At 37.7% G+C, this 27,978-nt stretch overlaps 1 long non-coding RNA gene across 2 annotated transcripts in view; it reads left to right on the top strand.

Annotated features, from left to right (window-relative positions):
• The window catches only part of LOC122815631, a 60,611-nt gene extending 34,788 nt beyond the window's left edge, over positions 1-25,823 (top strand). For both annotated transcript variants that reach the window (XR_006366976.1, XR_006366977.1), the window contains exons 2-4: positions 12,182-12,384; positions 12,497-12,575; positions 23,904-25,823. This is a non-coding gene — a long non-coding RNA (uncharacterized LOC122815631). The remainder of the gene's footprint in view (positions 1-12,181; positions 12,385-12,496; positions 12,576-23,903) is intronic.
• Positions 25,824-27,978: the final 2,155 nt, after the last annotated feature.

The following is a 27,978-nucleotide window of genomic DNA, read 5'->3' as shown; positions in this document are numbered from 1 at the left end:
TATTTATCAGCATATTATTTTCCTGTGCCCAAATGGTCATTTTAGTCAAGTTCATTTGCAGACATGCCTTATCTGTAACACATGTAATCAGTTTAACCAATTTCAGATCATTTGCATATAGACTGTAGAATACCTCAGATGAAAAATATAGGTCTGAAAGATACACTCTAAACAAGTAAGAGCCTAGGACAGAGCCCTGTGGGACACCCTGACTGCAACCAAGGATTTCACCTGTCCAGTTGCTGTATGATACTTGCTATGTCCTATTTGTAAGCCATGCAGCTATCCATCTTATCAAGAGTACATCAGTACCTACTTGTACTAATTTATTAATCAGTATTTTGTGTATGAGTCTGTCAAATTCTGAAGTTAAAGCTATATAAATTATATCACAGCACATTTTTTCATTCATAGCTGTAATTAAATTGTTATAGAATATCATCTTACAGGTGGTAATAGATCTGTTTTCAACATATGCATGCTGATATATGGTTTTAAGTCCCAACCTATCCAGTTCTGACAATAACCTATTCAATATTACCTTTTCCATTATTTTTCCACAACACGAAAGTAGACTTAAGGGTCTATATGACTCTGGGTTTGTCCTACTCCTCTTTCCTTTGAAGACAGGTTTACTAAGCGGATGTCTCCAATCTTGATGAATCTCCCCATATTTATATGAACTAGTGAATGATAGATATAATGGTACTGTAAGTTCTTGCTGAAGTTTTCTCAGGTCATTGTCACTAATTCTGTTTCCTCCCTGTGCTTTGTTTGGATCCAGTCTGCGCAGTTCCTTTTCAATATAATCTAATTTAATTCCAGTATCTGGGGTTACCTGGATGTCACTAGGACAATGTATCACCCCTTTTGTGAAGCCAAACTGTTTTGCATAACATATTGTAAATATAGCTATAATCTGTTGTGTCTGAGAATAAATTTTAGAATCTGCCCACAGTTTATCAATTTGTGTGTCTTTGCTACTTCCACATCTTATATATGTATAAAAATGTTTCCTATTATGCTCAGTATCTTTTTATACATTTTCTTCAAATTTTTCTTGATCTTGTCTCACACTGTGCTTAATCTGTTTGTCCAGCTTGTTTATTTCAGTTTTCAAAGTTGAACATTACGTGCTTAGTGGTGCAGCCTAAGTAACGAGTCATATCATAATGGCATTTTTCATTTGTATTTTTGAGTCACAAATTATTTTAAATCCACTAAACTTTTAATATTAAAGTTTTGAAAAGTAACAATCATTATTTTAATGCAGTTGATTTCTTAATTTGAAATTTTTCTGTGTTTTTAATGAGTTGTGCAAGAAATGAACATGTGTTGTAGCATATGCTTAAGTACTCATGACTTGCAATTTATGTGTATTCTTATTTTAGCTTTCTTACTTTTTCTTGGCATGAGGAAATTACTAGACCATAATGGAGATAAGAAGCCAAATAAAGTGTGAATGACACATGTTGATATATTTAGTGGTTAAACTTCATTAAATGAAAGAGAATGAATTTGAAGTGTGATCAGAAATGTAATTTCTGCAGCAAACCATTTCAGTTCAAAAATGTTAATCTGAAAGAATATAATAATTACTACCATGGCACACTGAGTACATCTGATAGCTGCTAGAAATCTGATACTGGGTAGAATGTATCTGAATGTCGTCCACAGTCCCCAGATGGTCATGTATTCTGTAGATTGTAAACAAGACTGAAATCGGGGTTAATACAGTTTTATGTCAGAGCTCAGTATACTGTTTATATTTTGCGTTTGTTCATTAGTGACTCAGAAGCCATGACATGGTATAATGCCATACAGCAGCTTACAAAAGTATGAACACGCTTATAGCATGACAGAAAACTAGTAGGTCTAAAAACTTCAAGAGTTTATATATACATGGAATTTCACAGATGTATCAAAAGAATGTACATAGAGAAATGGAACACGTATAATTATGTCCATTATTTGCAACATTTATGGGTATATTTCCATATCTGACACAGAAGCATTCAAATTTTCTAGAGATTTTAAATGGCATGTTGCACTATTGTGATAAACCTTGTAGGCGAAAAGAGATCAACAATAAGACCAGCCATGAGAGAGCCTTCATTGTGTAATACCTTAAACGTCATGCAGTGGAGGCCACTGAGATATATGCAAATGACCCCTGAAAGACATACTGGTGTTTTAGCTACATGGCTTCTGAATGCCCATGACTTTTTACTTTTTAAGTCTTAATAGGTACACTTAGGCCAATAAAGTCAAACCCCACTAGTTGCAGACATGCCATGTTTCAGTCTTTTTCTTATCAGGTCAGTAGAGCATAAGCAGATTCTTGTATGGATATTTTGCAGGGACCCTAATGTTTATGGACATCAGACTTGACCTTAAGCTGTGTGCTTCTAAAGAATAGCCAAACAACCCACTTGTACTGATGAGGTCAGAAAAAGACTGAAACATGGTATGTCTGTAGTTAGTGGGGTTTGGTTGTACCGGTTTGAATGCACCCATAAATGCTTAAAAAGTAACAAATGAAAAGTCATGGGCATGAAGAAGCCATGTAGCTGAAAATCTGCTTGAAAAAAAAATTGAAAGACAGTGAAGTATCTGGATTGGCTGAGTCTTTACTGATGTTTATATATATATATATATATATATATATATATATATATATATAAAACATATATATATATATATATATATATATATATATATATATATATATATAAGGCCATATATATAAAGGATGGGGTTATATAATATATATATAATGGAAGGGGGAATCATCGTGTTGAAGCTTTAGCTGGTTGTGTTCACCTAAGTGGAGATTCAGACAGTTATCAGTTGTTTTGCCAAGAACACACAGCGGAAGAACACAAAGTTACATTTCCTTTTTACTTTATAGTCAATGGGAAATGTTTTCTGTGTTTCCATTGATTTTCTTCTGTTTAGCCTTATTTAAACAAATTTTAGATTTGAGTGTGAGGTTTGTTTTAGGTGGCTGATGTGTTTTGTAAGGGGGCCAGTATCTATTTTGTGTATGCAGAATGTACATTTTACTTTACTTTATGCAGAGTGACATAATTGTACTAGAATTAGGAGACATCTAGCTGCTTTGATTACTTGGCAAGAGTATACAAAACATTATTTATCAAAATTAAATGTATGTATGTACACAGTGAAGTAAATAAACATTTTAGTCATACCCTTTATATGGAGTCTACTGTTAGGATAAAAAATAAATTAGTAAAATAAATAACATTATGTGATATCTGATAAAGTAGGGCAAGTGTTCTATACAGCATGCTTGAAATGTATAACCAATTAAAAGGCACTTTTGAATAGTAATAGAATAGGCTGTTTCCTTTGTAAAACAACTTAGATTGACAGAGATGGTACTGAATTAGTTTACTATTTTTATAGAATTCTGCATTAGTAGGTATAATTTAATAATATTTTTATTTATTTGCTTAAGTATTTAATAACCCAGCTGCTGGGGGATGCACAAGCCAGTGCATTTCTTTGTGCCAGTCCCAAGCCCCGATAAATGGGGAGGATTACGTCAGGAAGGGTATCCGTTGTAAAACCTCTGCCAAATAACATATGCAGACAACAATACAGATTTCCATACTGGATCGGTTGAGGCCTGGGTTAACAACGACCACCACCAGTACTGTTAGCCAACAGGATACTGGCAGAAATTGGGCTACTGTTGGCCGAAGGAGAAGAGGGGGAAGGCATGCCTGAAAGCAGAAAGAGAGGAGGAAGGTTAGGAGTGTGGTAGTGAGGGCAAGAACTTTGAATGTTGGCAGTATGACTGGTATAGGGAGAGAGCTAGCTGATATGACGGAGACAAGAAAGGTTGATATATTGTGTGTGAAAGAGACCAGATGGAAGGGGAATAAGGCCAGGTGTATAGAAGGTGGGTTCAAATTGTTCTATCATGGTGTGAATGGGAGGAGGGGAAATGGGGTAGGGGTTATCCTGAAGGAACAGTATGCCAAGAGTGTTTTGGAGGCGAAAACAGTGTTGGATAGAGTGATGTTTATGAAGCTGGAAATTGATGGTGTAATGATGAATGTTGTTAGTGCATATGCTCTGCGATGGATGAGAAAGAAAAATTTTGGAGTCAGTTGAATGAAGTGGTGGTGAGTGTATCCATGGGTGAGAGACTGGTGATTGGAGTGGATTTCAATGGACATGTTGGTGAAGGGAACAGAGGGGATGAGGAATTGATGGGTGTTAAGGAGAGGAATGCAGAAGGTCAGATGGTAGTGGATTTTGCGAAAAGGATGGACACGGCTGTGGTGAATACGTATTTTAAGAAGAGGGAGGAGCATAGGGTGACATACAAGAGTGGAGGAAGATGCACACAGGTGGATTATATCCTATGAAGGAGGGCAAATCTGAAGGAGATTGGGGACTGTAAAGTGGTGACAGGGGAAAGTGTAGTTAGGCAGCATAGAATGGTGGTCTGTAGGATGATGTTGGTGATCAAGAAGAGGAGGACAAGTGCGAGACCAGTGCCAAGGATCAAATGGTGGAAGTTGAAAAAGGGTGATTGTGAGGTGGAGTTCAATGAAGAGTTAAAACAGGCACTGGGGGGCAGTGAAGAGTTACAGAATAGTTGGGTAACTACAGCAGAGATGGTAAGGGAGACAGCTAGAAAGGTGCTTGGTGTGACATCTGGACAGAGGAAGGAGGACAAGGAGACCTGGTGGTGGAATGAGGAAGTACAGGCGAGTATACAGAAGAAGAGGCTGGCAAAGAAGAAATGGAATTGTCAGAGAGATGAAGAAAGTAGACAGGAGTATAAGGAAATGAGGTGCATGGCAAAGAGAGAGGTGGCGAAGGCTAAGGATAAGGCATATGGAGAGTTGTATGAAAGGTTGCACACTAAAGAGGGAGAAAAGGCATGTACCAATTGGCTAGACAGAGGGACCGAGCTGGGAAAGATGTGCATCAGGTAAGGGTGATAAAGGATAGAGAGGGAAATGTACTCACAAATGAGGAGAGTGTGTTTAGCAGATGGAAAGAGTACTTTGAGGGGCTGATGAATGAAGAGAATGAGAGAGAGAGAGAAGGTTGGATAATGTGGGGATAGTGAAACAGGAAGTGAAACAGATTAGCAAGGAGGAAGTATGGACAGCTATGAAGAGGATGAAGAATGGAAAAGCTATTGGTCCAGATGAGGAGACCCTGGAGAGGTGGTGATATACTCTAGAGAGGAGAGAAATGAAGGTCAGCAGGACTAAGATAGAATATGTGTGTGTGAATGAGAGGGAGGATAGAGGAATGGTGAGGATGCAGGGAGTAGAGTTGGCAAAGGTGGATTAGTTTCAACAGTTCAGAGTAATGGTGAGTGTGAAGAGAGTTGAAGAAGAGAGTATGGGCAGGGTGGAATGGGTGAAGAAGAGTGTCAGGAGTGATTATTGACAGACGGGTACCAGTAAGAGTGAAAGGGAAGGTCTACAAGAGGGTAGTGAGACCAGCTATGTTGTATGGGTTGGACATGGTGGCATTGACAAAAAGGCAGGAGTCAGAGCTGGAAGTGGCAGAATTAAAAATGTTAAGATTCGCACTGGGTGTGACAAGGATGGACAAGATTAGGAATCAGTATATTAGAGGGTCAGCTCAGGTCAGATGGTTTGGAGACAAAGTCAGAGAGGCAAGGTTGCATTGGTTTGGATGTGCTGAGGAGGGATGCTCGGTATATTGGGAAAAGGATGCTAAGCTGCCAGGTAAGAGGAAAAGAGGAAGGCCTAAGTTAAGGTTTATGGATGTGGTGAGAGAGGACATGCAGGTGGTTGGTGTGACAGAGCAAGATGCAGAGGACAGGAAGAAATGGAAACAAATGATCCGCTGTGGCGACATCTAACGAGAACAGCCGAAAGAGGAGAAGATTTGCTTAAGTATTTAATAAGAATTTCAGACTAATGCCTTCCTAAATACCATTCATACAGGATTTGCTGACCTCCTTACTCAACCCTTAAGGAATAGGAGGGTTAATGAGAGTGACATTATCTCCACATAGGGTTACCACCTGTCCCACTTTGTGAGGGACAGTCCCTCTTTGGGCAGTTGTGTCCTGCTAAAAAAGTGTAAAAACATGAATTGTCCTGAGATTTTAGGACAAAATTAGTTCCTATATTTTATGCGATAGTTGCATAAAACAGTTATTCTGTATCTGAAACACCTAAATGTTATAAGAAACAGAATAAGCAACTAAAATACTACAAGAATAACCTTTTATTTAGGCAAAAAAGGGAAGTTCTGTCCTTTTTACTGGCCGTGAGCATGTTTTGGCCTGCAAAATCTGATGTTTGTACCAAAAATGTCCCACTTTGGGCATTTAAAAAGGTGGCAACCCTATCTCCACATGAATGGTATTACTGCAAATGTCGTTTGAAGTTATTGATGACTGAGGATTTTCTTATACTGAGATGTACCAGGTATTGGTGTAAATGCAGTATTCTAACCATGCATCATGTATTGCTTTGCATTCTTAAAAAATGCCATTCTTTATAGTAGAGTCTTATCTCTTTTATCCAAAGGGATGCCTTGTACAGATTTCCTTAGTGAGATTCATGCTTACTCACAGCTGTGAACTCTGCTTTACACTGGATTCATTACCTCTTCTACAAGAATGCCTCTGCCAATTTCTAACATGTGTAGACTAGATCCTTAAAATACAAATCTCAATTTTAGTTATCCAAACTCTTATACCACTGTATCATCTACTGCATTCAAGGTCTGAGAATAATCTTTATTTCTTAGCCCTAGTGTAAAAATCAGTAAAAAAATCTCCTTCCCTTTAATAATAGAACGAGTGTATGGTAACTATTTGTTGCTTTCTGTCAGAGAACATATTCAGTAGATCTATAAGTAGCTACCCCACAACATGTAAGAATTTTCATCTCACTGATATAATAAATATTTGAAATTTAATAATACTCTGAAATCTGCTTAAAAATAGCTTAGCACATTATCACTGTAAGGTGTGTAAGGGTGTAGAAACATAACTTGGAATCCATTTGCCTCAATATGTAATGCTAGAATGATTCAAGTTTGGTTTATTTGGTAATGCTAACAGTTCCTTTAACAGCACAAGTTAAAGCTTTAAAATTGCTAAATGAACATCTTAGATATAGCTGGTATTGAATGCAACACTGGTAAGGTTTTATCAGCGTTTCTGTAAATACTTCTATCAAACTGCCTTTTATCAGCACAATAGAAATATATTCACTGCCATTTTTTTTGTGAGAATAAAAATGGCAAACTTCAGTAAATGTAGATTTGCATGTACTGTGAAGAAGTGGCAGCAAGAAAAAGAAAAGTTTTTTTTCATTACATTTACTATTTTAGAATATAAAAGGGGTTTGCTGTACTACCTGGTGAACTCTAGTATCTTTGTGCTGCACTGTATGTGTTATATAGTTATGCTCTAATACACTTTTATGAGTGCAATATGTTCTGCTTTATTGCCATCAGATGTTGCACTTGCCTGGACAGTCAATTATTGTGTTTTATTTTATTATTTCTACACTTTTGTTATTGCAGTCCCTCCACTGATGGCAAGTTGAGTTCGACTGCTTCTGAGGCAGCTTACGGTCTCTCATGAGTATCTGCCCACTTCAGTCTGAAGTGTGAAGCAGTGTTAATCGGTATGACCCCATGGATGTCATGGCAACCTTCTTCCATGGATTGATAATACAAGTTTATGTAGGAAGTTGGGGGATCAGAGAACTGCCATACATACATACATACTACACAGGACTGTTGGCTTCAGTGGTGGAAACCCTATGTGCTGACCCCAGTTATGGCGGAGACTGCAAAGTCAAGAGGCATGGATTAAGGGATGTCTCTTATTTGCTTTACACTTAGGGTGTCAATGCCTCATCCATCTGTAAGCCTAGTACACCCACCTTTGAGTGTCCTGGGCTCAAATGAGAAAAAGAAAGAGTTCTGTCTGCAACCCCTCCACCCAAAGACAGCCAAACAGGCAGCCCTGTCATTCTTCTCTTCCATGCCAACTCCAGCAGGTGGGGCACCTTGTTCTTAGTCAGGGCTTTATCCACCTATAGCTACAAACTTGGAGCTGGCTGCTATTTATATAGTTGTGGTGCATTTCTCCCCAGACCTTCCATGTGAATGGGTTCATGTTCAGTGGGACTTCACAAATAGAAATAATACTTTACTTGAAGGGTTAGCTGTTTAACACTTGTAATTTATTAATGTTACCTTATATACAAATCATTTATTGGGTTGTGTTTGCAAGTGGACAGTTCTCCGAATTTTGATTGAATAAAAAAAAAAAAAAAAAAAAAAAAAGAATTGGAAGTGGAATTTCACCTCCACTCTTTACTTTGATGTGGGCAAAATCTCTTTAACTCCATGCAAGTGACTTTGTTCAGTGTATCTGTTTCCTAATAATTAATTCTTGTCTTGCTGCACTTAAGGGAAAAGATAATAAACATCTTTACGCATTTATTTATTTATGTTTGCTAATTCTCTAGGTGAGCTGGTCCAAAATCCTTTTCAGTCATGACTCGGGCATTTTGACAATGAGAGTATAATATAATTAACACAGTAATAAATAACAAGCTCAACATAATGTGAATAAAGCATTGAAGAATAGCATATATAATACAGAAACAATGCAGTACCATTCAAGCAAAAGAATTAAAAGAGCAAAATATTGTAATCCTCAATTTTACAAATAGTGAATATAATACACAATTGCATATGTTCTTAAAACTTTATAAAATAATTGTTTATTGCAATGTGATGGTTTATAACACAGGATGTATTCTTTTGAAGGGACATTTTAGAAGCATTAATTTATTTGCAGATTAGTCAATATGCAGGAAACAAATGGGTTTCTAGGTTTCAGCAAGAAGATGTACAAGATTGCTTCTGAAGAGTGTGCATTCTTTAGTTTACTGAATTTCCTGTAGAAGAGAGGCCCAAGAAGACAGGTGCAATTTTAAAGAGAGATTTGTAGCTTCATTTACCAAGAATACAGTTTCAGATTTAGTGCCTTTCACATTCGTGACAGTCTCAGCAAATGTATACTTCTAAAAATGGATACTACAGTGCCCAGTATAGCTACTTATAAATAATCATTACAATGTAATGAATAAAGCAGCACATTAAAGAAAAGAAATGGCTCAACAAGCAAACCACCAGTAGATGACCAGGGAATGGGTTGGGGGTGCGAAGGTGGCAAAGTGTTTAACGCTGACAAATGTGAGTAGCCAGTTTGAGAAGGCTTCTAGTCTTGTGGTAAGTCTAATGTCAGAGGCTAAGGATTAGTATTATAAAGGCACATTTCCAAAAAGGTGAATAAATACTGTGGAGTCTGAAAGTGAGGAGAATGCTGACTTCAGGTTAAAGCAAAACTCATAATGAGCCTTTGGAACTTGTAGGGATAAATAGGAGAGATTCATTGGGGTTGCAGGAATAAAAGGGCCATGTTTATAAATTTTTTATTAGAGATTGTGAAGTCACAGTTATAGTTTACAACATGCCCTTCATTGAATCAGCTGCAATTTGTGGTCAAAAGACAACTTCTACACCTGTTAGATCAGTTGCAGAGCTTTCCTAACCAGTAAGTTCTTTCTTTTTGACATACTCATCCCAAGTATTGCCTTATGTTCCAATCATCTGTCCATTTTCAGTGCTTTCTTTATCCTGTCCCAGATCATGGGGAGCTGCATGCATTCCTGACAAATAACGTGTTAGGCAGAAATCCTGAATGGATCATACACAGTCCTTTGCAGGCTATAAGTAGATTCACATGCTGTACACATCTGTGGGCATTTTGTTAAATTGCCAGTTCACCTGCTTACATACCTTTGGCTGTGGGAAGAAAGTGGGGGCCTTAGCAACAACCATCTAGGATAGAGAGATGATCTAACTCTCCATAGATCACTGAGGTTAAAAAACAGGTGCTGTGATACAGCAATGCTAACTGCCACACCACTGTACTAGCCATATGTGTCCCACGCATCCTTGAAGTAATTTATTAATTCCGACCATGCTGCTTTCCCAGATGGGTAATTGTAAATAAAGTCGAGATGTGCAGTGTGTGCAGCTCACGCTTTGGATGTAGCACTGTATAAATACATTTCAGTAACAGACAGAGACTAGATGCACAATGCTGCATTCAGATCCCTAGGTGAAACCCCAGTTTGGGAAGAGTTGCTGACATAATCCCAGGATGTTGTACCACGTATTATAGAAAAACTGATTTCAGATGCTGCTGACAGTACAAAAGGATTCAAGCTATGAGTCAGTGTGAAAGTTTTAGAGTCCTCACAAGTAGAGTGAAAACTGAAGCTGGTATGCTTAGCTCAGACTAACTGTGGCATTGTATCTACCATATTTTTTTTTCTTACAATAAGGAACGGTCATTATTATGGAGATAGCAGCCAAGAAAGTGTCACTCCAAATAAGAAGAGTCCTCCATATACAAATTCTGCATAACTGGACTCTCTCTTCAAAGAATGGAATGAATCAATTGCAGGCTGGAAGGCACTGTATGCAAAGGGATGGCTTTCAGCTGCATTTGAATAATCATTTGGAGGGCAATACCCTTTCACACAGCCATGCATTTTCATATGATGGTACTTCACAGTAGATTTTACCCTCCTCTCCTCTAACCTAACTCAACCACTAAGATCCTTTGCTCCTTTTCACATTTCTAATTGATTTTATTCTAATTTCTCAAAATGTTTGAAATGTTTGTACATTTTATAAATTAATACATTCGATTTATTATGTATCAAAAGCATTATTCTACCATTGTACTGTTTTCTTGTCACTTATGTATTATTGTAATCTTGTCTATTTTGTATGTCTGGTCATTTTTTGTTCCAAAATTGATATGGAAGTTGATCAGAAATCATCAGTGCTCTAGCCCAGTAAACAAATTCAAATAAATAAATAAATAAATAAATAAATACATAAAACAGCATAAGAAATGTGGAAGAAGATGTGGAGGTAAGAAAAATACATCAGATTTCTTAGGGTCAGATCTGCACACGTGAAGAACCACAGCTAACAAAATAATGTTTATATTTTTTTGAGATTCCTGAAATACAGAAAAACGCCTATATGCAAAGATTCTTACAGATGGCATTTGTAATATCTTATATGATGAATCTTGATTGTAAGGGTGTAAATCTTACCTGTTAAACTAGACAGCCATGTAAATAGTTTTGTTTTGTTGTTATATTATGATTGTTGAAGTTATTTGTTGTTAACCTGTATAAATTGTATATAAAAATTTTAAAGTTGTAGAAAAAATATATCTATTTGAAAAATTCAATAAAAATATTAAAAAATAAAAAGATGCTGTTTGAGAGATGTGTGGTCATCTTGAATAAAGAAAGTGGGCACAGTGAGAAAAGAAGAAGAAGAGTTATGTCCAGTCAAATACTACCACCAAGCTAGTTAATTATTTCATAAACTGTAGTGTTAAAGATTTCTTGTTTATAGTCTCAGTGAAGGGGAAAGAGTGGCACAGGGTTCAGGGACACAGGGGTATTTCTAACAAAATGTCAGCAAAGTGGAAAGTATAGGGATCCCTGAAAGTTTACCTGGATTTAGGGGATTGACTGACTCCTGTGTTGGGGCTGGACTAACACCCTCCCCCAGGATGGGTAAGAAAGCACTGGCTGCTCATTTTTATTCTTCCTTGGCAGGCTGCTCCAGTGATCAAGGCACAAGCAGAGCTCATATAATCTGGGGAACAGTCAGGGCTAACATCTCTATGCCACTGACCCAGCCTTTGTGCAGCTTTTCCTGTGCCTTGTTGTAAACAACTTTCAGCAGATGCCCGCCATTCAGCAACTTTAAATATTTTATGGTAGACTGAAATTAAAGTTTTTTTTTTAATTTAAAAATGACTTTATGCTTTTTGAAGATATGTTGAGCTGTAAAAGCAGACATACTAACAGTTTATATAGCTATTGCGGGTACTGATATACCAGAAATGCTATTTTGATGTATCGTCTATGCACCCCATATTATGGTAAAACTGACAGAGTTGTGTGTACGTGACATATTAGTAAATCTTTGTAGTGATATGGTTTGAAGTAAAGCACCTGAAGGGTGTGGTGAAAAGAATGATTGAAATGCTTTTGGTGCTAAAAATGTTTATCTCTCATAGACAAAGATTTTGTGACCAAGACTCTTGAGGAACCCTGACCAGAGGAAGCTGTGCAGCATCAGATACTTACCTGTGGATTTACTCGAACCGTACCAGGATTTACCCAAGGAAGCATCAGGAGCCAAATTGTTGATGTATTTTAGGCAGCTTTACTAGGGCTGCTATACCCAGCCAGTGAACTGTAACGAATCCTGTATTTCATGGTGAGTGTTTAAAAAGTGGACTTGGACTGTAAATAACAAGAAACTTGTGAAAGGAAAAGAAACGTGTTTTGATTGAAGTTAAAAATTAACTTTACTTTGTTTTTTACCACAGATAAACCGCACTTCACACAAAGAAACTGTCTCCAGTGATTGCTGCTTGATACACTATGATTTTCAGTGGGCACAGTTTGGTGAGTATATACCAAACTGTACTGCGTTTTTCTATTCCTGCACTTGGAAAGAGAGAACCATTGCTATTTTCTGTTTTATCCCACCCAGAAAGCAATGGTGAATTTTTTTCTGTTCAGTGAGTGAACTGCTATATTTTTCAAAACATGGAGAAACTCATAGACCCTCTGGTACAGACCAACATACATATTCATCACCATGTGATGGCTCTTCAGAAGAGAAGTCTGTCTTTTAAGGATGGGAGTGAAGCTACAGACTAACATTTTTATCAGTCTCTATGAATAAATGACCATACAAAGACCACACCACCACTAAAGAATCTCTGTAAGGATGATAACATCAAATTGCACTTCATTGTCTTCATAAGAGATGCCACCCAGGAGAACTGGGCTTGATCTGATTGGGATAATTACAATAGAAGCACTCAAACCATGGCTTCCTAGGCAGACAGGAACTGGATCCCCTTGGAATAACACCCAAAACTAAGCCAATTATTGAAATCAATCATTTGTGTTTATACTGTGGTACCATTCTAGGTGAGCGTAGTATGCTGCTCAAGGTTAGGGAGATACCTGCCTGGGACACATAATCAGAGAGTTCGACCATGTCTCTCTTCATAAAGTCCACTGAGGTACATCTGAGGTCATTCACACCAACATGAACTAGGACAGAGTCATAATGGTACTTGTTACTGAGAGACCTGAGTGCATGATTGATTTGTTGAATCCTGGTACTGGACAGACAGCTGACTGTGACTTTCTCCTTGTCCAACTTGGTGAGTGAGACATATGTGTGTCTCACTATTGAGTCTCCAATGACAAGAAAATTATTTTTTTGTGTATTATGTCTTATGGGCTTGATGGCTGAAACACTGGTGTTACTATGTGTCATGGGTGCTGTGGAGAATGTGTTAGCTGTAGCAGACTTGTGCTTTGGAGGTCTCTGGTGTTTTGGTAAGTTTTTCGAGAGAACCTCTGCATATTTGGTATTACTTTTTTGATACATACTATGTGTATGAGTAGTGGTATGTGTATGAATAGTGGTACTATGTGAATATGTAGTGGTGAGTGAGTTGACAACCTTCTCTATGTTACTGTTTTGAGTGAGAGAGAGCATGGATTCTAGATTCTTGATGTAAATAAATCTCTCGCACTCTGTACTAGACTGTGTTATTAGTAGTGGGTTATATGCTTACATGAGGCAATTGCAACACTGCCTCAAGAGACCCAAGTCAACAAGGTTGGCAGGAGAAAGAAGGGTAGTACAACTGTTCATAAAGCTAGGTTGAAGACTGTTGTCACTAGGGGTGGCTTTTCAGAAACGATTATGGAGGAGCTTGGCGAATAGATATTTCTGCCTGGGTTTTAAGGGAAAATTTGTTGACTTTAACTGCCGACTTTGGCGCACAGTTGAGCGGTAGTGCGTGGTGCTGCTTGACATGCAAACAAGCAGAAACCTGCTCATATGCAGGGCCTAAATGCCAGAAGCTAAAACTTGAAAAAAAAAACTCTAACAAAATTCAAAACGACCAATGAGGATGCTTATTCCAAGTCCTAGACCAGCCTCCCTTTACCAGTCAGGTGCCAGTCAAAGACTATTCTCTCTCAAAAGTGCAGATAGGCCCCTTCCATTCCAAGATAGCCTGGAAAATTTGTTCCGAACAAACAAACCACTACAAACAGTTCCAGAAACAGCAGGCCTGGCTCTGGACTATGCTACAGCTACTAGCTACCCTAGCTTCAGCGGGAAACACTACAGAATATTTAATACAGCAGAAAAGTAGCAGTGAGAAACTGAAAAAAAATGTTTAAAGCAGCAGAAACTCAGCCAGGAGGCTCTAAATAATGATGTAAACAGTTAACAGATCAGATAATTAAGTACTGCTTGGGGGGGGGGGGGGGGACCAGAGCAGGCAGAACAGATAGCTTTAAAACAGTGAAAAAATACCAGTAAATACTTAACAAACAGTGGAAACAACAAAAAAGCTTGCTTAACAGTGATAGCAATAAAATTTGATTTTACAGGCACAGTGTAGTAACCAATTGCAGTATAGTGTAGTTTAGTACACAGTAAATAAATACAGTATAAAAGTAGGTGACAAGTAATAAAAATTGCAGTAAATAGCATAAATAAACAGAAAAATAGTCAACATATGTTTTTAGAAAGCTCAGAAGCCCCTAGTCATCTGGTATCTCAGCTCAGAGTTGTGGCTTTTAGCTCACGTCACTTCAGCTCAGTAGAAACAAGCAGAAACCTGCTTAGATGCAGGGCGTAAATACCAGAAGCTAAAACTTGAAAAAAAAAATAACAAAATTCAAAAGGAGCAATGAAGATGCTTATTCCAAGCCCTAGACTGGCCTCCCTTTACCAGTCAGGTGACCGTCAAACACAGTTCTCTCACTAAAGTGCAGCTAGGCCCCTTCCAATTCAAGATGCCTGGAAAATGTTCTCAGAACAAACAGACCACGACAAACAGTTCCAGAAGCAGCAGGCCTGGATATGGACTATGCTACAGCTAGTAGCTACCCTAGTTTCAGTGAGAAATACTAGAGAATATTTAGCAAAGCAGAAAAATAGCAGTGAGACACTGAACAAAAATGTTTAAAACAGCAGAAAATCATCCAGGAAGCTCTAAAGAATGATTTAAACAGTTAACAGATCAGTTAATTAAGTACTGCTTGGTGGGAAAAGTAGAGCAGGCAGAACAGACAGCTTTAAAACAGTGCAAAAATACCAGTAAATACTTAACAAACAGTGGAAACAATAAAAAAGCTTGCTAAACAGTAAAACAGCAATAAACTTCTATTTTACAGGCATAGTGTAGCAGTCAGTTGCAGTATAACAGTGTAGTTTAGTACACAGTAAATAAATACAGTATAAAAGTATGCAGCAGGCAATAAAAAATGCAGTAAATAGTATAAATAAGCAGAAAAATAGGCAACTTATGTTTTTTGGAAACTCAAAAGCCTCTAGTCATCTGGTATCTCAGATCAGAGTTTTGGCTGATAGCCCACCTCAGCTCAGCTTGGTACAAACAAGCAGAACTCTGCTCGGATGCAGGACCTAAATAGCAGAAGCTAAAACTTGAACAAAAAACTCTAACAAAATTCAAAAGAACCAGTGAGGATGCTTATTCCAAGCACTAGATCGGCCTCCCTTTACCAGTCAGGTGCCAATCAAACACAATTCTCTCATAAAAGTACAGATAGGCCTCTTCCAATCCAAGATGGCCTGGAAAATATCCTTGAAAATATCCTTGATTCTTGTGCTAAGGTCTGCGTGGTTTGTGGTTACCACTTTTTTGTGAGTAGCATAGAGCTATAATTCTTGTTACATTTATATTGTTGTCAAATACCTGAGGGGTAAGCTCAACAAAAATGTTTATAATTGCTGGGATGAGGAGCTTTATGGAGATGAAAAAGACTGGTCTTGATGTTTGCTAGTTTAATGGTTTATTCTATACTGTGGTCTTTAATTTTTTATCATAATCAGATGTCTTGAGATGGATTCACTTTGCAATCCCGAATTTCAGTATTTTGAACTTACAAAGCCGAAAACACTAAATCCCAAAACCCCATAACCACAAAATTTAAAATCCCAAACGTACAATACACATACAGCACACACATGCACATACACAAAACTTCCCCCACAATCAATCAGATAATCCTACACTACAGATAAGTTGGGGGGCAACCCCCCCTGCACCCCCCATGTGAGGGGCTGTGCCCCACACATCCCCGTACTTAAATATACTAACTCCTAGATCGCACAGACACAAAGGAAACTCACACCCACACATTTCACAGTCCCTCACACACACACACACACACACACACACACACACACACACACACACACACACACACACACACATACATCACAGTCACAACACACACTGACACACACTAAAGCCCATAACCAGCACACATACACATACATACTTACCTAAACTTCCACCCATTCATTCACACACTGCACCACCAGAAGCTCTAATTCAAAATCTCAGAGTTTCGGAATTTTGAATTTTGCGCTTCTGTGTTTTCGTGATTTTGTGATTCGGGTATATAATTTTGAAATACTGAAATTTGGGATTTCAGTATTTCGAAATTATAAAGTGGACCTGTTGAGATATATACAGTCAATAATGTTGCTATAAGTGCTGGATGGGGAGATCTGTGTATGCCCTTAACTAACCCTTTTATTTTCTCAGTAGCATGTATATTAAAATTGAGGAGCCTAATGAGATAGAGCTTAGTTTTTACAAGTTTTTATAAGTTTTTATATGATCTTTATATGATATATTTTGTATTTCATAAGTAGTTTATATGTATTTTTTAAATATATTTATATATATACATATTTAAACTAAATGTCTTCATTATTCGCATACTTAGAAGTTTTTAATGGATAAACTGAGCATTTTTAAATTAATTCATTTCAATCTGATCATGTGATTATAACAGGTGGAGTTATTAATTGAGGGGTTGTATTTAAGTGAGTATATTGGTGATGTTTTTCTGTCTGAAGAAGTACAGATATTATTCTGTACGAAAACGCTAACATTATTGTATCTAATAAATATTTTTTGGAATTTTCCTTCCTGGAGTGCTCTTTGTCCCTAGCCATTGCCTTCTGTGTAGAGTCTGCATGTCCACTGTCTCAGTGTGTGTTCTATTTATAGGTGCTGGTTTTCTCCAACACCCCAAACACATAACATATATGAATTTCATTCCTCCAATTTGCCTGTACGTAGATATGTAGTGTGTGTGTGTGTGTGTGTGTGTGTGTGTGTGTGTGTGTGTGTGTGTGTGTGTGTGCGCGTTCATGCACATATCTGCAAGAAAATAATTTATTTTATCTGTGGGCTCAGAGTATTGGCAGGCAGATGCACAACTCTTCTGGGTAGTATAAAAATACTTACATTTCAAAAATTTAGGCATAAAATTCATTACAATACATCTAGACCCTCAACGCTTTTGGTGGCCCCCAAACCCAGGTTACATACATGGATTTTGACACAAGCTTTAGTAGGAGCCTCTACCACAGACCTCTACTACTGTAAAGCCTGCCCTGAGTATAGCGGGACAGAAAGACATTGTAGTAAGGTGTGTGTGTGTGTGTGCAGGGTGGGGGATTGGACAGTATAGTCATTATTTCTTTAACTTTCCTTGCAATCAAACTTAAGAAGTGTGCAGAGGAAGTCTGCATAGCTTGTGTGGGGTCTGAGGACCAACATTGTCATTATTTGTTTTAATTTTCCTCACCATCAAACTTCAGAGCTGAAACACGGCTGTTGTCACTATTTCATTTGTTAGTGTCCAATGCTTATGTTTACATGTTGTTTATGGCTTATTGTACTTTACTGCATATAGTCGTTGAATATGTTATTTGAACTAGGCATATTGAGATGTAGTTTGTTAAAAGGGGTGGAGTCACCTAATGCAAAGAGAGGATGGCTACATTAAATCAGGGGTGTGGCTTAATATCAGGAAATGTCAGGATGTAAAGGTAGTAACCGTACTTGGTCCTGAATATAGCCCTAGGAATGATCAGGCAGCAGCAGCCTGACAGATACACTGTTCAAAATACATAGTCCTGATAAAGGAATAGAATAGATGCAGATACTCTAAAAGGAATTACAATCTGGTTTTGACAAGAAGGGCAAGAAGAACCTGTATATTACCATAAACAAGTTATCTAGTAGTACCAGAGAAAAGTCAGTGCAAAAAACTGAAAAGGAAGCATACATAGTGAGTGACATGGAACTTTGTCAGAAGATTCCAGTCTTTAATATAATGAAGGATGTCTGTGTGGAGACAATGAAGAAGAGATCTTTATTGATAAATCCACTAAGAAAAAATGGAACTTGAATAGAGTCCACTGTTAACCTCTGAAATGTCAAATAGGACTCAAAGTAGCAGGCACTTAACATACAGACGTTACTTAGGCAAACATTATGGATCAAAAAAAGTAGAAGTCTTGGTATGATTTGTCTTTTGTAGAGGAAGAAATAAATGAAGAAACACCTATACCTGAATTCATATTCAAAGAAGCTACAACCTCTACTTCACATTAATGTACTGAAAAAACTCCAGCTTTACTCCGTCACATATCGCCTACTCAGAGGCGATCTCTGTCTAACATACAAAGCTACGTCAAACGCAGAGCTGCTGGACATGCTCCACGTAAAGAAATCCTAATCCCTCTGAGCTACATGCTCTAGGGACCTAAACCTTGTCACCACAATAAACAGAACATGCTGGAGGGATAGATTCCTGTCCCAGAGACTTTCCATACTCTGGAACAAACTATATCAAACAAGCTCCTCATTATCACTCTTCAAGAAAAATCTTGATGATTGGATGGGAGATAGGAAATTCACCCCGGGATCACTTCTATGGCTCTGCTCGACAAGGGCACAGGAAAATAATTTTCTTGGGTGGCGAAAGCCAGGGTACCTTTTTGGCTAGGCTTATATAGCCCCTTGGGCCAATAGCCTAGTACCTACCTATGAACCTATAAAACCAACTGTTCCTGACTCGGCAGATTTTCAGATAAAGAATGAAAATTTTAGGAAAGCAGACTGGAATAACATTACAGTAAATAGGGCTAGAGAAAATCTGGACAGAACAGAACGGGAACATATGAGTAGATTGGCCCATTCCATACTCATATTTTAGTTAAATAATGATTTGCTCTACATGGTAAACAAAGACAAATACAAAGTATTGCACCATATGTTAGATACATATTTTCTGGCACAGTCTTATTTTGTGATGACATTTAGGGATGGTCAAAATCAAAGCTAGAATTTTAGCTAGATCTTATTGAACAGGTGTAGTGAAACACATTGCAAACTTCAGTGTAACTTGCCTAGAATGTCAAATGCATTACTACATCCTGGGTTAAGATGTCTGCTGATACCTAAGCCTATTACTGAAATCCTATTTAACCAGATAGCCATTGATATTGTAGGCCCATCAGTAAAGACCAGTAATGGCTGCCATTATATATTCCATTGAATGACTCTGCCTCTGAGTTTCCTGAAGCAGCACTACTGTGAATATTCAATGATAAGGCTATAAACAGAGAACTACTGCTACTTTTCTCCAGAGCAGACATTCCTAATTTTAATTATTGTATGATAAACATTTCTGAGGCTTGTTTGACATTGCAAAGGACACTTGGAAGAGGAAACATCCTTGTTTAGAAGAGTGACAGCACACTTTATATATCTTCAAGATAAGTTAAAGGAGAACCACACCCACAGACTCAAAAGACATGTTTATTTCATCACAGTTTCCTACATTTTAACATCACTCTGGGACTATTTACAGGTTTTTAAATATTTTTATACATAATTTCTGAGTCTGACCACATGGGCCCTAGCTTCCTGAAGTGATCAGGATTGTTTAGTCTGCCTCTAGGTATCCCACAAGGCAGTGCTTGTCTGTAAAAAATTACATCATGTAGGCCTCTTTCTTCCTAAAGCTCCTGTCACTGCATTGATTTCACATGCATACACTGCTGTCTTTTAGTCAGTTGGTTTTAAGTAACATTTCATGCTGTTCAATGACTACTTAAAACACAAACAGTGCAAATGCCTCAGAACAGAGTTTTGAAGTGCTTTTTACTGCTGCTTCTTTTTAGAATGGCTAAACTGCAGTCTTTTGTGAACCATGGAGCGGCCTTAGGTCAACTGGTGCCTTAGGCAAAAGGGCTCCACGGCGCCCCCCACTACACCACCCGGTGCCCCCATCCTGGTCTAACTACATTAAATAAATACTGGAAAAGTGCCCCTGCTAGAGCGGCGCCCTAGGCAGCCGCCTAGTTGGCCTATGCCTAAGGCCGGCTATGTGTAATACTTCGACTCATCTCCCATCCCCTTCACACCTAACTTCCCTAGCTGTCAAAGTGATAATGGTAATTTGAGCTATCTGCTGTTATTGGCAACTCACAGCAGGAGACTTGACTCATGTACCATTTCCTTGGTTCTAATCTTTACTTTCTGTATGGGTAGGGGAAGGACCAGGGAGCTATGACATTACAGCATGGGTGTTTTTTTTAGGATGGTCATGGTGATGTCAATTTGTGGAGGGGAATTGGCCAGAAAACTACCTGTATTCATTGGCCTTGATCACAAAAATGAATTGGAGACTATAGCAAGCTTTTCCAGGGTGGGATAAATGTTTTTTTGAAAGTGAAACCACTGCAGTACAGTAGGGTACTGTGCTAGTAGAGAGAAACAGTTAATTTAAAATATTTTAAATGCTGTATTGTTGTTTATTCATAGCAGGGACTGTAAATAGGAAGAAAAAAAGGCAGAGAAGTTGAGTATTTAATAATAGAATCCCGTTGTTGTCCTTTAAAATTGTTAGGCGAATAGTTAAGGAACATATGCAGCAGCACGGGTGGTGAAGCAGAAGGTGTACAGTAAAAATGGTATACTTAGTTTAAAACTGGACAAAATGTAAGTAATAGTTTCCTCTTCTGAAAATTACTTCCTAGTGAAATGGCAAGGACTTTTTGATATGGCAGAGAAAATCAACAAAGTGAACTAAGAAAAAAGACAGACCGGAAAGAGAAAACCAGAACAAACATATCACAATGTGCTAAAACCATGCATGAAAGTTGAAGCTTCTGTAGTCAGCTTGTGAGCTTAAACAGAAATCAATAGTGAGGTATTAGGGAAGTCTAGCCTTGCTTTTTAGTTAGATGATACTTTGTCTAATGCCCATAAACAAGACACAAGAAACAAGAGTTTTACTAATATATAAAGAGTTTTTGGAACTTCCTAGTAGAACGAATTTAATACAGCATCATATTGCAGGCGTGCCAGGGGAGAAGGTAAACATAAAAATACATAGTATACCAGAGTTCTAAAGGAAAATAAGTAATTAAAAAGAGGAGTAAATGTGGAGTCCCAAGGGGAGAGGAACATTCCCTAAGATTTAGTAGTGATTTCCAAAGCACTGAATGAGGTATTAAAGTATGACACTTACTCAGTGTTCAAAGTTGAACTCAGAGAGAGAGAGAGAGAGAGAGAGAGAGAGAGAGAGAGAGAGAGAGAGAGAGAGAGAGAGAAAATATGTAAGAGAAGTTTTTTGATTACCCCACTTACCCCCAAAGCTAAGAAGAAGACAGCATAATAGGTCTTTTTCATTGTACAGTATCAGAGGTGTAGTTGGTTCAACCAGTGCCCTGGGCCAATGATATGAACCTGTACTCTATGCCTCAGCTCTTCAAGTGAACAGCAAATAAAACAAAAAAAAAAAAACACTTCACTGTAATAAGCCGATCCCTACATTATAAATGATTGGCTTACCATAGCTAGATTTATACCTCCCCAGCTCTTCCACTGAACAGCAAAAAGAAAAAAAAGGATGTTACTGCTACTGGCACACCAACAAGGTGGCCAGATGCACGATGCATGACCCCCCCCCCCCCTTGCACCAGCCATTCAGGTTCCATTTCTGTGCCATTTCCTCAATCCTCCTTCAACATATTTTATTAAAAAAATAATTCTTCTTTTAAACTGTGGCAAACTGTTCTTTTCCCTCTACTGATAATTCAGTTTTGGATCACAAATCCTCCATGCAGTAAAATAACAGTAAAACTTTTTATGCAAAATGAGAAGCTTTTAATAGTAAACCCCTTTTTTCAGCATTTATGATTTATTATAGTTTGTAATATACAAAGCCAACCATATTAGTTTTCCTGCTATAACATTTTAGTGTTAAGATAGCATAAAATATTATGAACCTCAATGTTTAAATTAAACAGTGTAGTACAAGTTGAATACAGCTATCTAATTTATGTAGTACTAATAGGCTTTCACATTAAATATTCATGCAAATATAAAAGTAGTCTCTAAAATTTATGACTGGCACACTTTGCAATATAGACACAGAAGGCAGCAGCACTCTGGTTTCATTTTAATTAAACTACAATGCACTAATGTTTAAACAGAGGCTTAGAGCCCTGGCCCTTTTTATGAAACAAAGATCTGCCCTTGGGATTGTATTTTGTTGCTGGTAAAGGAAGTCTGACTGTCTTACTGCAAATTTCTTGCTTTCTTTGTTGCCTGATTGTTTCTTATTCTTCTTTAACTTTGTAGTGACAATCTACATGACCAGTCAGAAAGACTTTTCATTTATAATACTAAATTACTGTAGGATGAATGCATTGCTGAATTCCTGTATGCTTTTGGAGCATTTTGTTTGTTTATTTTTGGTCAGTTTGTATTTTTGCTCCATGTGGATGACCAAGTCTCAGAAAATGGTGGTCTAGATAAAATTCTTTTATTTGTTTTTCTGAATCATATCTTAGTTCTATTATATTCTATCTTTGGTATATATTTAGATATAAAGTAATGCTCTCATTTGTTAAATTGCAGAAATCACAGTAGATGACATTATGAAATAGTTGTGGCATGTCAAAAGGGGCAGAGCAATATGTATCTATGTGAGTGGGTATGTGTTCGTTTTCTCTTTGAAGTGTCGGTATGCATCAAAGGCACACCCTGGTTTGAAATGGTACAAGGAGAAGTGGGGTGAATTTATAAGGCCATGTGTGCCATATGGTTGCTAAGGACTCTCGTCTGTCATTAAAAACAGGATGCATAATGAAGATTAATATGTGTTGTTATGGAGGGTGTCTTTAGGTTATGGGCGGCCACGGTGGTGCAGTGGTTAGCATTGCTGCCTCACAGCAAGAGGTTCTCCGGTTCGATCCTTGGCTGGGGTGCCTTCTGTGTGGAGTCTGCATGTCCTCCCTGTGGTCGCGTGGGTTTCCTCCGGGTGCTCCGGTTTCCTCCCACATCCCAAAGACATGCTGCAGGTGGATTGGACACTCTAAATTGGCCCTAGGTGTGCGTGTGAGTGTGCCTTCTGTGGAAGGTTGGGCGCCGGGCTGGCAACTCGACACCGTAAAACTCCACTGCCATTCAATGTGCGGACAAGGTGATCCGCTGTGGCGACCCCTAACCGGGAAAAGCTGAAAGAAGAAGAAGAAGATGGAGGGTGTCTTTAGGTTATAAACACAGGTAAACTGTACAAATGTGAGGTATGATAATACCAACAATGAAATTGAGATAGTTCTTTAGAATTTATACGGTTTGTTGGAGAGTTAATGGATAAACAGTTATGGGATCCATGCATGTTATGTCATGTGATTATATTTACTATTGAATCATCACTGAGAATGCAGTGATGCTGACAATGTACAATGATTTATACTGTGTTTGCAAGTGTAAGAATGGTGTTTATCTTGTAATAATGTATGTTTATCTAAAACACTCAATAAAATATATTTTTTACATCCCATAGGACCTACTCCAGTGGTTTCTGTACCTGTATCCAATCTGTCCATTTTTAATACACGGACAAGAACTAAATATTCCTGGGCTAGATAAAAGCTCTCCAGCCCATTTGCTCCTATCCCCCTTGGTGGTACAGCTGACCCCCCTCCTGTGACTGGTTATCTGAGCTTCACTACATGTTGCTGCTGCAAGAAGTATACTTCTGCACACTGAATTCGGAAGGAGGAAAGTGAAATGGAGGAATTGTATAGAAAGAATAATGGTTTGCACTGCATAATAATTTAATAGGGAAAGAGAAATGGGTACAAAGTAGTCATATACCACAGGCCAATGTGTGGAAGTGTCAAAGAAAGATTGCTAACATAAATCCTGCCATATTGATGTAATGATAATTAAAATGTCAATGACATAACACCAGTGTTATGCATATAAATAAAAATAGACGTGCTAACAAAGGGTGTGATAGGGATATGCAGCTGCAGTGTAACAAAAGGGAGATAATATTTGATAAACATGTTAATAATATGAGTCAAGGTATTTGATAAACATGTTGATAATATGATAAGTCAAGGTAACAGCAAGGGTGGAAGATACATTATAGGATGAATGCATAGACTGCAGTTATTGCACATGAATTGTATATACAGGGAATGTATGTATACAAGACAGCACCACAGCTATATTCCCCACCTCAGCATGTATACATAAGAACAAATGTACTTACAGCTGTAATGTTATGTAAATCACAATTGGTCATGAGTTCAAAGAAATATGTGACACTCATAGGAAAGGTGTTTATCACCTATAGACATGTAATAGACAAGCAAGTGTTGTGTAGTCATGTAAATGCTAAATCATAATATAATAGCACACAACATACATAACTGACAAATGGCCACACAGATCGGGTGACATTTCATGATTTCAGGTTTTACATTGTTAACTTGCAAACATCTCAGGCATCATTATATAGGGCATGTTCACAGAGAATAACAGGGTGCAGTAACATAACAGCAATTCAACAGCACCAACACACAAGAAAGTGTTGTAACACAGAACCAATTCCAGTTTCTGATGGTCGGGCTGCATGCCATACAGTAAGTAACATTTACAGATTGCCTCATTTGCTGTTAAGCTGTATAAAGTGACAAAAAAACAACATTAGTAATAAAGGAATGTCTAGATTAGGAAATGCAATACAGAGCATAATTCTTTTGAGAATAGTTAATGCCTCTGAGCAATGAATGACATAATAAACATTTGCATCATGTCATTTCTGAACACACACCAAGACAGATATCAGACAGATACATAACAATCATGTATGCCACAGAAGTACGCATATCAGTTATGTCGTGAAGAACACCCTTGAAGGGCTTACAGCACTTTCCTATCATAAGGGGTATGGATGCCCTACCTTGTATGACAAGACCTGAAAAATGTGGCTGTATAAATGTGCTGTAACTATTGTCTGTGTGTAAGCCACTGTTGTATGACAGACATGTTACAAGATTCAAACATCTGCCTATTATTCTAGGCTTTTTCCAGAACTCTGTTTTGACTGCATGTGCCACATCAGATAGCAATGGAGGCTGTCATAAATAACTGAATTTAATGTATGCATTAAGAAAGGCATTGTGAATATAATATAAACAATTAGATTTAGTCAGAATGCTGGGAAGGAGCTACACATTACTGTCTACACAACAGTGAGCAGTATAACACCAATGCTTCTTTGACAAGGAAGCTGTTTCCATTGTGAAGTACACATACTGTCCCAAAATTGAAACACAATCTATCTGTGTAGGTATGCTATACAAGCCAATACTCAATGAACATGCCACAGGAGAATGCACAGCACGATATGCCCCAGATAATGCCCAAATAACCATTTCACTGCCATGCAGTCACAACCTTTGATGCTATATCATTGTCCAACATAAAAATGGATAGTAATCACTAGATACAATGGTGTTTATGTAACTTCAGTACATTCATGTAATGTTGCCCTTATAGGAATTGAACAGCAAGTTGCGTGATTCTACCAACTAATTACATGTGGATGAACCAAAAGTGCCACAGTGGAAGTCTTAACACAACTGTGACACTCCACCTGTGTCATCTTATTACATCATATGTATGTGTCATAAACAATCTCTTTGATTTTGGTGGATTTATAGTCGTTGGTGTGCTACCTTCCATCGTTTTTGTGATTCTTGGTGTTTATCGGGTGGACCTGAGTTGCAGTTTGACTGTGTATTTTGAACACAGTAGCATGAGTACGGAAGTGCAAGAAGAAGTGAGCCAGACGCGTAAGCTCATTGGCCAATTGACAGAACTAATCGACCTGCTTACTCCTTTGTGTCAAACCTTACTGCCTGGTAAGGCAGCGATACACTCTGATGGCGGTATATCCGAGAGACTCTTGGGGCCAACGTCCAAAAGAAAGAGGGAGCTTATTGGCGGTGAAGATGCAGCCGGCGACCCTGAGGACATTGAAGGGACGAGTTTTAACCCCATGAGAACGCCTAGTGTTTTGGTGAAAGGAACGGAAAGAACTGAAATGACGGAAAGGAACTATAGTTCGCAGGGGGCTAGACCGAAGTCTTCATTGCTATCTAAAGGTACTGTTGTTTTGGAATATCAAACCACAAATGAGTGGTTAAAGAAAGATTATTTATTTAAAGATGACAATCAGCAAGCTTACAAAAACCGTACTGAAGGTCGTTCTTATGCAGCTAAATTAAATGAACTAACTAAACTAATGACACAATACAGGACATTGAGTATTGAGAATGCATATCTCAATGAATGTTTATTTAAAGAGATAGTCCCTAAGGGGCTTAGGATGTATAAATATCCCAATAATGTGGAGAATGGTTCATTGTTTCATGAAAATTTGGTGAAAGTGTTTAATAAATGTGGGCTGGAAGTAGTCCAGCTGATTATAGACGACAATGTTAGAAGACAGGAAATATTGGGAAAAGAAATTCATGAATTAGATTTATGTATCAAGAATGATTTAATTTTCAATATTGGAGAAGAGAAAGAAAAGTATTTTAAGATTCGAAATGACATAGACTCTAAATGTGAAATTATCATACAGCGCAAAATGGGAAAACTGGATAGGGATATCAAAGAATATAATAATAATACCAGTTACCCCAAACCTGCATACATCAATAGTAAAAGAAACAATTATACTTTTAAGAATCAAATGTTTCATCAACAGAATTATAATAAGAGAGACAACGAAGAGGGATGGGGGAGAATGGAAATGTATGATGAAGAATTTCCCCCTTTAAGGAACAATGGAGATGAAGTTCAACCACCCCAGGCTAAGAGAGGAAATTTTCACATGAGAGGGGGGAGAAGGGGGAGGGGAAGATATTAAGTTGTATCCCCTCATCCAGTACAAAGTTGAATGATTCCCAAGATATTATTTTTAATAAAGACAAAGGTACATATAGAGGTTTCTCTATTTATAACTTCAGTGATGTTTTGTTAACTAAGGATCATTTTAATTTGTTGAGTAAGGGTTTAAAGTATATTCCAACTAAGAAAGGGGAAGTAGCAGGAACTATATTAGATATCAAATTATTTATTAGGAAAATTAATTTGTCTATCCTAACTACAAGAGCTGGGTTTAAAAGAAATGAGAGTGAAGGGGTAAGATTGACTAGGAGTTCTGTATATAACCCACCACTTTTACCGCAGCTTAAGAACTTAGAACATGTATTAGAAAAAGAAGTTAGAAAAGTAAGGGGCAATAATAGACTTAATTATAATTTGACAGAAAAGGAAAATGAAATATTAAATGAATTAAAATATAATGAGAGTGTGAGAATCATGAAACCGGATAAGGGAGGGGGTATTGTAATCATGGATAAAATATTGTATGAAGCTAAAATGAATTCTATTTTGGGAGACGAAAGTAAATACAGTATAGTATCAAAGAATGAAATTGAAATAGCATATAAAAAGATTGATATGGTGTTAGAAAACTTGTTAATTGAGAAAGTAATTGATGTTAGGACACATAGATATCTTGAAAATAGAAACCCGAGAATAGCCACTATCTT

The sequence above is a fragment of the Protopterus annectens genome, chromosome 11.part0 (genome assembly GCF_019279795.1).
Source record: "Protopterus annectens isolate FY-2018-M chromosome 11.part0, PAN1.0, whole genome shotgun sequence".
NCBI classification, from domain to species: Eukaryota; Metazoa; Chordata; order Ceratodontiformes; family Protopteridae; genus Protopterus; species Protopterus annectens.
This window is presented reverse-complemented; position numbering and strand designations above follow the sequence as displayed.